General features: G+C 33.4%; 1 protein-coding gene across 1 annotated transcript in view; it reads right to left on the bottom strand.

The window, feature by feature from the left end:
• PTPN12 (protein tyrosine phosphatase, non-receptor type 12) overlaps nucleotides 1–14,436 on the bottom strand; it is an 87,055-nt gene that overhangs the window by 52,954 nt on the left and 19,665 nt on the right. The gene's annotated exons all lie outside the window — the stretch shown is intronic.

Here is a 14,436-nt window from a genome sequence, read left to right as displayed (position 1 = left end):
AGATAGAACTTTAATTCAAGATTCTTATTATCCTTTAACATATAGCACTTTAAATAATCTTACAAATAGGCGCTTATATATAGAATAGCGTCTTTGATTTTCTTTGAAAAACCAATAAACTTTATCGTCATAATCTTAGAGGCCTAAAACAGGAATACACACTTTTTCTTTAAGATGAAAAGATTTACTAGAATTTTGTTTGGCACTGACACAAGGCCAAAGTAAAATTCCCCACATTTATGATGCTATTTCCTGTAGTAATAAAGTTCTCAAAGTGTATTAAGGGGGGGAATTGTATTTAAAAGTAAACGGGGCTGTTGGTGAGGATATGGGAAAACCAGAACTTAATTAAGTGCCTGTAGAAAAGAACATTTTAGCATAATCCCTAAGGAGAGTAATCTGGCAATTACAAATAAACATAACCTCTTAACCCAGGAATTGTACTTCTACAAATCTGTCCTCTAAATAAATGGCACACACACAAAATGATGTATGCACAAAAAGTTACTTACTGCAGCACTGTTTATAAGAGAACAAAAGACTGCAAATAATTTTAAAAATCTATTACTAGCCAAATGGACTTGTTTCATCCATACGATCAAATATGATACAGTTGAAAACCAATGAGGAAGCTCTTTATATATAGTGATATGAAAATATCTCAAAAATACATATTACATGTAAAACAGCAAGGAACACAGATGTATAATATACTATTAGTGTTAAAAAGAATAAAAATAAATTTGTATTTGCTTGTACATGTGCATAAAATATCTCTGAAGAGAAATTATTAACAAAGGTTGCCCGTGGAGAATGGGTAGGTGTAAAAAATAGATGGGAAGGAAATATTACTATATGTCTTTTTTTTTGGATTATATGAACATATTGTCTATTCAAAAAAAATTTTTAAAAAGTAAAGGGGAAGTAGAAAAAATTGTTCGTGATTTAATTACTTCAGAGTAACAAAGATCCTCCAAATTACTTACATATACATATGGCATATTTAATCAGAATTTTTATATTCTCTGCTTAAAGATTTTCATTTTCAGATATTTATAGTATTTTAATGCATTACAAGATTATATGTGAATGTGACTTACGAAAAGATATCAATCTAAACAGTTGCAGAAACAAAGGAGGAAAAGGAATGTAACTTAGGCAACTGTCACTGGAAAAAGTATACACATATAACTACAAAGGAAAGAAGGAATAATTTAATTATAAAATGTGAATGCACTTCTGGAATATGTGCAACAATCACTCCAAGTATTTCTTCTTTTACATGACAAATTATGTTAATTGAGAAATGTGCAAAAGAAAGTTTTTATGTGAAATGACTTTTCATCTCATATAATGAACTTTAAGAACACTTGTGTACATATAAGAATCAAATTTGAGTCTGACATATTTTTATATATCCAGTTTTCTTAAAGCCTAGCATAGCAATCTCTGATGTAGTATAAATAAAACAAAGGACCTATTAAATATAAAAACTTTGTACATTTTTTTTCCTTCAGAAACCAACATCAAAAAAATTGAACCCAACTATATTTAAAAGATATCCTTAAGTAGGGACTTATTTCCTCACAACAACAAAGTCAGCTTTATAGTTAGCTGCTCCAATTAACTGGGTCAGCACTTTCTAGCTGTATGACACTGAACATATTTAACCTGTGTCTCACCTTTTGTAATATGAGAATACCTACACTCGGCAAACAGCCTGGCACAAAAATAGGCTTAATAAATGTTAGCTATTATTACCAAGTCAATCACTGAAACTCTTTAAATGTTATTTGCTACTACAGATATATTCCTTTCTTTAAAACCTTTCCTACACCAGAGATCAAAATGAGTCACATAGTCTGGGCCAATCTGTTTGCCTTTGAGTGTTAAGCATTATAAAGCATGCTTCATTCATATTGTCAAATTTCAGCATGCTTTAGAATCACCTGGAGGGCCTCTTAAAATACAGGATGCAGGGTCCCACCTTCAGAGTTCTGACTCAGTTGGTCTGGGGTACAGCCTGAGAACTTGTATTTTTATATGAGTTCCCAGGTGATATTGTTGTCTGAAAAACACACCTTCAGAACCACTAATATAAAGTGGAAGAGGAAGGAGTATTGCAATCAATTGCATGGAGGAATGGAGGTTGGTTTTCAACAATTCTTAGGTTCTTCTGTATTACGTACAGGTTGGCAGCATCAAATAATTTTGAAAAAATGGGTTTTTTTCTTGGGAGGTGGTGGACAGATTAGGGATGAAGAAGGGGAACTGTAATTATCAAATAGCAAAAAAAGAGACGGGGAAATGTAATTACCAACTAGCAAAAAAAGGGACAGCTGTAACTGAAAGCAAAAAAATGCACCAGGTATAAACAAAAAGATCTTATATAAAAGAATTAAAAGGTTTTCTATCTCTTAAAACATCAGTATGATACAATACTGTATGGACCTGGTAGCACTTGACACCAGCAGTGTGTAATTGAGAAAACACACACACACCATAAAAAGGTGCTTTCAAGATTTTACTTTAAAATTACCCCATGATAATTATATTTTTGTGTTTTTGTGGTATGCTTTTCCTTTGCTACTTAGTGGTCGTTCCACTCACATACTTCCATATCTTCCTTTTAACTACTAGCTCCTTCTGAGTTTCTTATCCCTTTCATGCAAATATAATCTTTCCCTTTTGAGTTCTTTTTAGACTTTAGATGTACTTGTAAAACACCATTTCCTTCTCTTTTTAATGATAAATATATTAAACTTTAAACTCTGTGAGTACAATATTACTGTTAATATTTATAATGCTCTGTACCCGTGGGGCATATTAAATCTTACATGTCAAATAAGTTAATTTTAGAATAATTTTAATGCTGGCCTAAACAAAAGAAGGTTTTCTCCTTTTAATAACACATCAAAATTAATGTCCAAATAGTGCCTGAAATTGAGGTAGCACCGAAGTTCACTGAACTATATGAAATGCAGAGTATCTACACATTTAATTTCATTTTAACTTCTTGACCAATATTTTCATGGTTTCTAGTGAAGCTGTTACTAGAGAACAAATTGAGAAATATGCCACAATATACTAAGGAACCTTATTCATAAGCTTAGTGCTATGCAACAGACTGTATAAGAATAGTACTGAACTAAACACTAATAAAATAATTCATTTATTAAGTCATACATAATTTTCAATAGAACCTTAAAGCAAAAAATTACTTCAAATCACTTATTATGTTAACTAGGAAAAAATACAGCTAAATGGTATATATAAGTTTTTTTTTTTAATTAAGCAAACAACAAACAAAACCAATCCTTTAAAAAAGACATTTCAATAAATTTTACCTTTAAAAGTCTCGAAAAAGTCAAATATACTCTTTAACTAATTTCATTCTCATCTCAGAGTTTCTGTTCTAAAAGACAAATCTGATCATTTTAATTTTAGTCTCATACTTAAAAATCCTCCAATGGGTCTATCACCTCCAAGATAAACTATCAATTCCTTAGTTTAATTATAACACATTTTGAGTGATGCCTGTCCAATTTCCTAGTTTCTTTTTATAACACTCTCTGACTTAGACTGATGCTTCAGCCATACAGAATTGCTAACAACCGCCACAAGCAGTCCTCCACCTGTTTATATCAGAGTTTCACAATTCTCCCTCTTGCTATTAAGTCAACAGTAGAACTCTGGATAAAGTGTTATTTCCTTTGTGAAGTCTTTCTTGAACCGTCCCCTCTTAACCACTTCTCAGTCCCCTAGCACTGAGAGTCAATAAACATTGCTCTATTACCACTTCTGAAAGTATTCAAAAAATTGTCTGCCTCACCCACTGGACTATCTTATTGGATTTTATAGACCAGTATCAAATATAATGCAAATCACATTAAAAATGAGTAAATTCAAAAATTATTTATTGAGCCTTCTCAGACAAGTCACAGAAACATCTCTAATACTAGAATTTTTGATGCAAACAAAAATTGAGTTTTTCACTTTGATTTAAAGTTCCAAATTATTTTGTTTATCTCTTAAAACACAAAAGTTTTATTCCCCTAATCGTATATCATTAAATTGATTCTCAAAGTCCTCAAAGCCACATGCAACGCAATATGAGTATCTTCTTTAAGGTACCCATCTATGTGTCAAGATTTGAGGTCTACAAAGGGTAGAACAGTTTCATTGTTTATCTAAGGACCGGAGCTAATGAGAACGTGTCGTGTGATGTTTGCTAAATCTCTCCGTTCAGACAGCTGTCTGCTGGATTGTCCACTGCATGTCTCATGGGCATCATAAACCTCCAAATAGCACCACCATTCAACAGTTGTTCAAGTCTGAAAGCTGGGAATCATCCTTGATTCTTTCCTTTACCCTTCCCCCTTCCCTCCAAATATCCAAGCCAACAGCAAGTTGTGTTAGCTCTACCTCTAAAAGATATCTCTCTTCACAGTCACTGAACAGACTTAGAATTCAAAATACATTTAGACAGGGACAAGTACTGAATTTTATTGTTGGCTAGATTTTAAATCAGGACAATTAGGAAGACAAATGGACACAAAAGTAATAGAGCTAAAATGGAAATTAAGCTAACTCAAATTCTTTTTGAAATAAGATGGGATATAAGTAAATTAAATGTTGGAGCTCATGCTATTACTAGTCCACACACTACTGCCCCAAATTCCTTAATGTTAAAACACTGGATATAAGTAAATTAAATGTTGGAGCTCATGCTAATACTAGTCCACACACTACTGCCCCAAATTCCTGAATGTTAAAACACTTAAAAAAAAAAAAACCTATGAATTTCATAAGACAGTATTTTTAGTAAATATGTACATAATATTCAAATCTTAAAACTGTACCTTAAAGTAAAATAAAATGAAATTACTTTAAGCTTAAGAGTTACATTATAGCAAAATATAACAGATATCTAAACCATAAAATAGGACTACTTTTGCCTTTGCTCTAAAAAGTTTGAGGCAATTACCGGAGAACTTATCTGGAATTTTAAAAGGTAGGGGGCTTGGCACACAGTTGGCACTCAATAATAACTATTAAATGAATAAATTTATCTGGTGTTATACCTGAAATGCTTTTGTGTCTTAGGTCACAAAAGCCACTCAAATCTAATACTAAATTAATCCTACCATACAAGTTGCATGATTTTTAAGCCAAATAAAAAATTTAAAAACCCAATACAAAGTAACAGCAACAAGTAGTAAAATCAGAGTATAATTTCCACCAAAAGCATATTATCTCTATATTATACTAGTGGTTTTTAAATCTTTACAAACATAGTTATATAAAAATATGCATACCTCTAATGTGACAAGCAATTAAAAGAACCAGAGTATTTCAACTATACAATTGCAATATCAACCTTTAATTGCAAAATATGCAATTGTACCTTTCAAAATTCATCTTATCTTTGCTCACACTTTACTTACTGCTGGGTGACAGACTAATTTGTCTGCCATTCTTTTTCAGAAATGCATAGCTCACTTCTCATTTGAAGCTAACATAATTTGAAAAAAAAAAAGGCTAATCTTATGCGTCTTTGGGTAATAAAATTATTTTATTTTTTGTTCAATATTTTCGATGTTTGTTATTTTCCTAGCAGTTTGCCAAGCAAACTCCTTGCTTTCTTCTAGCTCAATAGAGAAATCATCTTGCTGAAACACTTCCTGAGACTAGTACTGGCACCCACCCCCGTCTTCCACTTCCTCCAAAATTGCTTCATCTCTACCCACAGCTTTTTATCTATACCTCTAATTTAGGACATATAGTGATATATGATAATTCATTATGTACATACACCATCCCTGGCAGAACATGAACTCCCTAAAGATTCATACCCTATCATCTTTTTCTATTAGTACCAGTTAGTGCCAGCATAACCCATGAAAAACAGTACTGTTTAAGTGTTCTCAGGTGGTAATGTTCAGTCCAAAGAAAAAGGATGCAAATCAGAATTGACAGCATACTTAATAAACAATCTTCTTTCCCCTCTTATACTTCATTACTACTCAACAGGACTGCTTTGAGTCAGAAAAGCTGGGGTTCAATTTCCAGTTACATTACCTACTAGAAAGGAGATCTCCTCAACATAGCAGCTGAACGGGTGTAGCAAGAGACCTTAATTTCAAGAATTTGTTTTTATATAAAACTCTGTACTACAGGCTTTATATTTAACAATAAATATGGCAAAGCAGAAAAGCTAAAATGAAAAAATTTCACAAGCTCATAATTGATTTTTTCAACAACCTAGAGCAGCGGTCCCCAACCTTTTTGGCACCAGGGACCAGTGCTCCTATGAGAATCTAATGCTTGATGATCTGAAATGAAACTGAGGAGGTGATGCTAGCGCTGGGGAGTGGCTGCAAATGCAGATGAAGCTTTGCTGGCAGTCCCCACCGCTCACCTCCTACTGTGCGGCCCGGTTCCTAACAGGCTATGGACCCGTATGGGTCTGCAGCCAGGGGGTTGGGGACCCTTGGCCTAGACAGGCAAATGCTTTTCTTTTCTTAAAGGAAAGGTTCCTGTTCTCTGGTTGGAAAAGAAAATACAGTGCTTTATCATGATCAAAATAAGTTAAGAGGTATAATCCAAGTTTATTCTCTTCCTACCTAAGAATAAGCTATATTCTTATTGAAATGAAATAGAATCCCATTTGAATTAAGAGGAAAATAAAAACATTTTTTCTTTTTTCTTTGTTTTTTTCACACCTACAGCACCTGGTATTCCTAGGTGGTCTCCCATCCAAGTACTTACCAGGCCAGGCCCTGCTTAGCTTCCGAGATCAGACAAGATCAGGCACGTTCAATGTTTTTTCATATATACTAATTTTATTAAATATATTTAACATAGCAAATGGAAAAGTGTTCCCAGGTTTGATTATTTTATTTTTATTTGTTTCTACTCACAAAGCTATCGCCTTCTGTTTTGTTTCTTCATCAACTTTCTCTAATGCCCCTCTAATCATTAACGCATGAAACCACTGGTTCCACATTTTCCAGGTTGATTCCAACTTTAAATATTTTGTCCCATTGGCCTATAGCAAGTTATTCAGGAATTCCAAAATCTGGGTATTAAAACTATGGCTCCTGAGTATGCCACTCTTCACCTGGTTTTGTGCCTTGATTTAAGAAAACATGATCACTATAGTCCCCTTTACCCTCAGTCTCCATTGCCAAACTCAGACTCTCAATGTATTTCAAAGCAATCCATTCCACAACATGTGAGCATATAGTAAAACTGAGAATATTGAGTTCTAGCTTTAACATATTAAGCCACAATAACATCAATTGTCCAACTAAAAAACAAAGACCCCCAAATTAACAGTATGGACGCAGAATTCATGTTTACCTTTGCAAAAGCAAATACAGCACAGGAAGTCACTTTAACAGCTAAGAGAGCTCAATACATATTTACCACTATATGGAAACAAATGATCTTTTGCTAAGCCAGACTGCTACCAAGCTGTGGTCAACAGATCAAGTTTTAAAGAGAAATTTACACTTCTTGGTGAACCATAAACTCCTGAACCCCCTGAACATTTCATTCTGAAAGTACTTTTATGAAGTCACCAATAATCTCCAAAAGGCATGTAAATCTCAAAAGTCTCAATTCCTATAAAGTTTTTGTTTGTTTTTAACACAGATGAGTAGTTAACTCCTTTCTTAGATTCCATGAAACAATTATCTCTTAATTCTTTCCCACCCTGAGTCCTTTCTGGCTCCTGGTTCCCAGCCTTCAAATGTATGTGTTCCCTAGAACTGCTCTCTTCTCAGATTTTGTCTTTTAACAAGTTTCTCCAAACCCTATCATGCCTTTAACAATTACGTTTCTAAAGAACTCAAAATCTCTATTTCTAGTCCTGACTTTTCTCTTCAGTTCCAGTTCCACATTCAAACTGCTTACTGAACATCTCCAACAGCAATTCAAACCTAAATAGATAAAAATAAATCCACCTGATTTTTCAAGTGCTCCTAATGTCTTTCTTTTTTTTTTTAATTGTCATGGCACCTCTGCCCCTCCTTACCCATTCAGGCTTAAAACCTCCTGGTAGTTTTAGACTTTCCCCATATCTATCCACTTACTTCCTTTCACATCCAATCAGTTTTAAGTTCTGGTGAGTCCACCTCAGTAAACATCTCTCAAACTTAGCCCTTACTTTCTGGCCCCACTGCTGAAGGACAGTTGTTTTAGTACAGGGTCACAGATAACTTTTTTTTCCCTTTAATGACACTGTCATTTGAATTTAAATAAAAAGACTTAAGAAACCCTTTGAACGACTTAGGAAAAGAGGAAATTTGGTGGACATAACAAAATATATATTATAACTGTAAAAACTGAGATGGGTATAAGATTTATTAATGAGGAATTTTCAAAAATTAATTTATTTTCCAATTACACTTGATATACAATATATTAGGTGCAAATGTACAATACAGTGATTACAATTACATACCTTACAAAGTAATTACTCTGATAAGTCTAGTACCCATGTGACACCATACATAGTTATTACAATATAACTGACCATTTTCCTTACAAACAGATGAGGAATTTAAGGAAAAATTTTAAAGACCTGCCTCAGATTAGCCTAATTGTTTTGAAACTAGCAGATACCGAAATATCTTTACTTGTACACTCAAATACTGTCAAAAAATTTTTTTATTCTTAAAGAGCATTTTAATCCCTTTTTGTATGTACCTGAAGATTTGGTGCCATCTCTGAGTAGAACATTTGAGATAACATTGCTCATTACCAGCTCTAGTTCCTGATTAAAAACTCAGAAAGCAATTTTTAACTGTATATTGCAAGTCTATTGAAATTACATTAGAGAAAATAAATGATGGGCCAAATTCTAGAATGGTAAACTGTCACTGATGTTCTCCCTAATCCTTCCATTATCAATCTGCACAAAGACCACGTTTAAATATTAACTGTTATATATCTGAAAGCTTGAAAGTTACCTGACAAAGCAGACTAAGTTTACAAGCTATATTTTTGCACTTTCCCGTTCCAATTTCCCAAGTCTAGTAACATATAAGGCATTTCTATTCAGGGATAGGCTGTGCCAATTTTTTTCCATCAATGAATAAAAATGCTTTGTTTAATATAAGGTATTTATGTTTTTAAGATATAAAAAATTAAGAGTATAAAGGATCCTACTTTAACACAATCATTACATCTTTAAAAAAAAAGCAAGCAAGCAAGCAGAGACAAAGTCAGGTTAGGTTGCCAAACATTTGTAGAATTAAGTTTTAAAATCTTAATAGAAACACAGCTTGGCAATTTCTCAAAAGGTTAAGTATAGTTACCATACAACTTAGCAGTTCCACTCCTAGGTATTACCTAAGAGAACTGAAAACATATATCCACACAAAAACTTGTAATCAAAAGTTCACAGCATTACTCATAAGAGCCAAAAAGTGGAAACTACTCAAATGCGCATCAACTGATGAATAGACAAAATGTAGTATATTTACACAATGCAATATTATTTGGGCTTAAAATGGAATGAAGTACTTAATATATGCTCAACAGATGAATCTTGAAGACATCATGATAAGTGAAAGAAGTCAAACACAAAAAGCACATATTATATGATTCCATTTATATGGAACATCCAGAATAGGCAGATCCACAGAGACAGAAAGTGATCTCCGCGGGGTTTCTTTTGGAAGTGATGAAAATGTTCTAAATTAGATAGTGAGGACAAATGCTCAACTCTGTGACTATACTAAAAACCAATGAAATGGATATTTTAAAGAGGTGAATTTTATGGTATGTGAATTAATCTCAATAAATGTGAATTTATCAACAAAAGTGTTATAAAAATTTAACTGGATGTTGAGGAATATTGTTAATAGTAAACACTGGTAGCTTCAGAGTGGATCGACCAAGTCACATTCAGCCCCACCACCCTGTAAAAAGGAATATCTATCTTCCTCCAATTATTACTCAGCCTTTGTTCTTCAGACCTTCTCATTTGGACATTAATACCACAGAACCAAACATAACAAAAATGAAGAATATGATCTAAATAGGAGTAACATGAGAAAATTACAAACAGTCTATCGGAAACTTTGGCCAGTGAATTTAACACATAACTTTTTCAGGAAAACATAGGTAAGTATGATGAGTAGGAAAGATAAAAGTATGCAGTTTTTAACGAGCAAAGTTAAACAACAGTAATGAAGCTAGAAAACTAATTTGGAAGACAAGATATTTAAAAGTAGAAGATACATAGAAAATGTGGGAGAGGGGAAGGTTGGGTGGGGGAATAACTGTTAAGCCATCTAAGATTAGGTTTAAAGTTTAAATTCTATAACTTCTATAACTCTAACCTAGGACCAGGAAGGAAGATTAAAATAAAAGAATTAAACCTAAATCTGGTAATTAAGCAAATATGTGTTCTTAAAGTTTTAGTATATTTCTCTGGAAAAATGAATTGGAGGTTATTTTTTATATCAAACATTCAGATTCCTTGCAAAAAATATTTCATTCTGACATTTTTGCATTGGTCCTGAAAGGCTAGACCACATTACTGAGACTATATGCACCCCAAATTACCAAAGGCATGATTTTGTCTTCAAATATCTCTTTGTAACAATGATAAACAGTGTTCCTCTTTCTTATATTTAGAATCAAACAAAAAGTCCAACCTCAATCATGATAAAAACAAAGACCTACTTATATACAATTATCAAGATTTTTACAATATTTTAAATCAAAACACAAACTTATGAAATAGAGGAACTACATAACTAAAAACAATGTGCAAATACAATCTAGACTGGGTTTCTAAGTATTTTTAAAAGACATTTTAGAATCCATCAATCGAAATAAGCCAAAATATTTTAATAAAAGATGTAACATTTGACAACTTTCAAAACCATGGTCAAACTCATTAAAGAGGATTTACTAATATTTCCTCCAGCAGAAATTTTACTGAGATAAACAGAAGGTATATCAATCTGCATAGCAATCTTGAAGAAAAAATGAAAAATGATAAATAACTGAAACTTCAGCTATTATAAGAACTATTAATTAAACTAGAATTATGAAGCCACATTAACTATCTTACATGATGAGAGCATCTTACTCTGAAAATAAATCACAAATTTTGTTTTATTATGATTGTTAAACTTTCATAAACTGACTGGTGCTTCTCTTTCTGATAAATACTTTGATATAAAGTAGAAATACTTTGATATAAAGAACCCATACAACTCAACAACAAAAAAACACAATTAAAAGATGGGCCAAGTACTTGAGTAGATACTTCCCCCAAAAATACACAAATGACCATAAGCATATGAAAAGATGCTCAACACCACTAATTAGCAAGGAAATCAAAACAAAACAAAATATCACCTCACAGCAATTACAATGGCTACTATCAAAAAAACAAAAACAAAAACAAAATAAGTGTTGGTAAGGATGCAGAGAAATTGGAACCCTTGTGCACTGCTCCTGAAAATATAAAATGGTGTAGCCACTTTGAAAAACATTATGGCAGTTCCTCAAAAAATTAAAACTTATATTACCATATGATCCAGCAATTTCACTTCTGGGTATAAATTTGAAAGAATTGAAAGCCAGGTCTTGAACAGGTATGTTCAGAGCAACATTATTCACAAGAGCAAAGAGGTGGAAGCAACCCAAGTGCCCACTGATGAACAAATGGAAAAACAAAATGTGGTTTATACATACTATGAAATATTACTAGCTAGAAAAAGGAAGGAAATTTTGACGCATGCTATAACATGGATGAACATTGAGAACATTATGCTATTTGAAATAAGCTAGTCACAAAAAGACAAATATTGTATGATTTCACTTAAATGAGGTATCTAGAGTACCTAAAGTCATGGTGATAGAAAGTAGAATGGTGGTTGCCAGGAGCTGGGTAGAGAAGGAAAATGGGAGTTATTTAAAGCTGGGGTCCCCAACCCCTGGGTCACAGACCACTACCAGTCCGCGGCCTGTTAAGAATCAGGCCACAAAGCAGGAGATGAATTGCAGGCCAGTGAGTGAAGCTTCATCTGCATTTGCAGCAGCTTCCCAGCGCTAGGATCATGGCCTCCACTTCAAATCGTTAGACATTAGATTCTCATAGGAGCACTGGTCCCTGGTGCCAAAAAGGTTAGGGACCACTGGTTTATTTAAAGAGTATAGAGGTTTAGTTTTGCAAGATGAATTCTAGAGACTGGTTGCACAACTATGTGAATGTACTTAACAATACTGTACCGTATACTTATAAATGGTTAAGATGTTAAGTTTTATGTTACAAGCATTTTACAATTAAACATTTTTTTAAAAAAAGAAAGCCACTGTAGTTGCTTACACAGAAATTAAATGTCCTATCTAGTAGAGTAAGGAAAACCTGGTGGTTGTGGATAAGTGCCATTAAAGTTTCTCAGATTACCAGGCCAAATGATATTCATATAACATTAGATAGCTCTAATCTACTCATGAATTAACTAAGATTAAAAAAAAAAAAACTTTTTCAGTTTGCTGACATACTGGGTCCATATATTTATAATGGAAGGGAAAAGTAAGATTTAATGATCACCTTCATGAGGATGACTGGTCTCACATAATTTTCTGCTAACTTATCCTATATGCCATGTACTCTTTTAGGTGCACAGATATAGTGGTGACCAGGTCAAAATTTCTGTTCCGATGTAGCACATATTCCAAAAGTACATGCTAGTCATATAAGTATTTTTCATTCCTGCCTTTTAAAAAACTATCATTTGTTTACACATTTTATCCTATCACTAACACCTCTGTCACTCAAGATTATAATTCCTTGTCTGCCAGAGACGTTCTTTATATATCTCTTTATTCCCCCATAGTACCTAATGTCTTCTATGTTGCATATATTCAATAAAGCATGGGAAGTCTTTTAGACATTATGGGCACTGAAAACCACATTCAGAACATCACAAAGTCAATGAATTGATACTCTACTGCTACATTTATAACACGTTCAGTTCAATAAGTTGAGATAATATAGTTTGTGTAGCTGGAAACTATGCACTTAAAATGCTATCTGAGATCTGATCTTTGTGGTTCACCATCATATTGACATATAAAACTGATAAAAAAGTGCAATTTAAAATAATTTAACTAAATAATACCTCCTTGTCCTAAAGAACGTAACTGAAGACACTTTGTTTTTGATTTGCTTCTTTATTATATTACCTACCACGTCACCAAGGAAAGTTTTCAATCTTTATCATCAGGGGGAAAATGTGTAGAATAAATGGGCCAGATAATATATACATATAAAAATCCCACCAACATATCCTCAGAGATGATGTATATGTGTTTGCCTATGTATACATATACAAATGTAATTTAAACATAATATAATTAATTAGTTAATTAGGCAAGGCAACCCTTGGTTGACCTCACAGATTGCAAGGACCTTGTCAGCTTACAATCCCTTATTTTTTACACCTGCAGCACCTGGTCTTCCTAGGTAGTCTCCCATCCAAGTACTAACCAGGCTCGACCCTGCTTAGCTTCCAAATATATTAACTTACTGTTTTAAAATTTATATAAGTGATACATGCATATGCTAAAACATTCAAACCATACTGACAAGTTGTGTCATGAATTTCCAAGACCACTCTCAAGTTTGATGATTCACAAGGAAAACTCACAGGACTTACACAGATAGTCATATTCACAGCTATGATTTATTACAGCTGAAGGATACAAAGTAAAGGCAGCAAAAGGAGAGGTGCATGAGGCAAAGTCCAGAAGAAACTAGGCACAAGCTTTCAAGAGCCTTCTCAAATGGAGTCACACAGGACCCACTTAATTCCTCCAGCAGTGAGTTGTGACACGACCTGTGAAATGTTGTCTAACAAGACAAACATTAAAGAGTCAGTGCCCAATTTTTTATTGGGGCTGGTCACACAGCTATTCTTGGCCTAGTGCAAACCAAAATTCCAGACTCCCAGAAGGAAAGTAGGTATATGTTCCACATAAACCACATTTGTACTGTAACACTACAGTGAGCCACTCTTACCTCAGAATGATAGATATCCTCCAAAAGACCAAGTTCCTAGACACTAGCCAAGGGCCAATCTTGCAAGCAGGTCTTTCTAAGTATAGAAGAAGTCTCAGCCTTTTTATGTTAACTCTTTTCTGCATACAATTACAAAATAAAAAAGTAACCCTCCCTCCCAAATCCCTCTTCATGTTAAGCCTCCTTGTGGCTAAAAAAGGCCTTCCAAAAAAGACTTCACCAATTTACCTTCTAGCAACAGGTCCAGAATGACAGTTTTTATATTTATAGAGCCTTGCCAAAATTTGCTATTATCAATTTCTAAAATGCCATGATTATCATTTTTTAAATTGTACCAAATTTAGTGGAATCTGGTAGACTCCTCCAAAAGTTAATGTTGG

Source organism: Pteropus alecto, unplaced genomic scaffold (genome assembly GCF_000325575.1).
Source record: "Pteropus alecto unplaced genomic scaffold, ASM32557v1 scaffold109, whole genome shotgun sequence".
NCBI lineage: Eukaryota > Metazoa > Chordata > Mammalia > Chiroptera > Pteropodidae > Pteropus > Pteropus alecto.
This window is presented reverse-complemented; position numbering and strand designations above follow the sequence as displayed.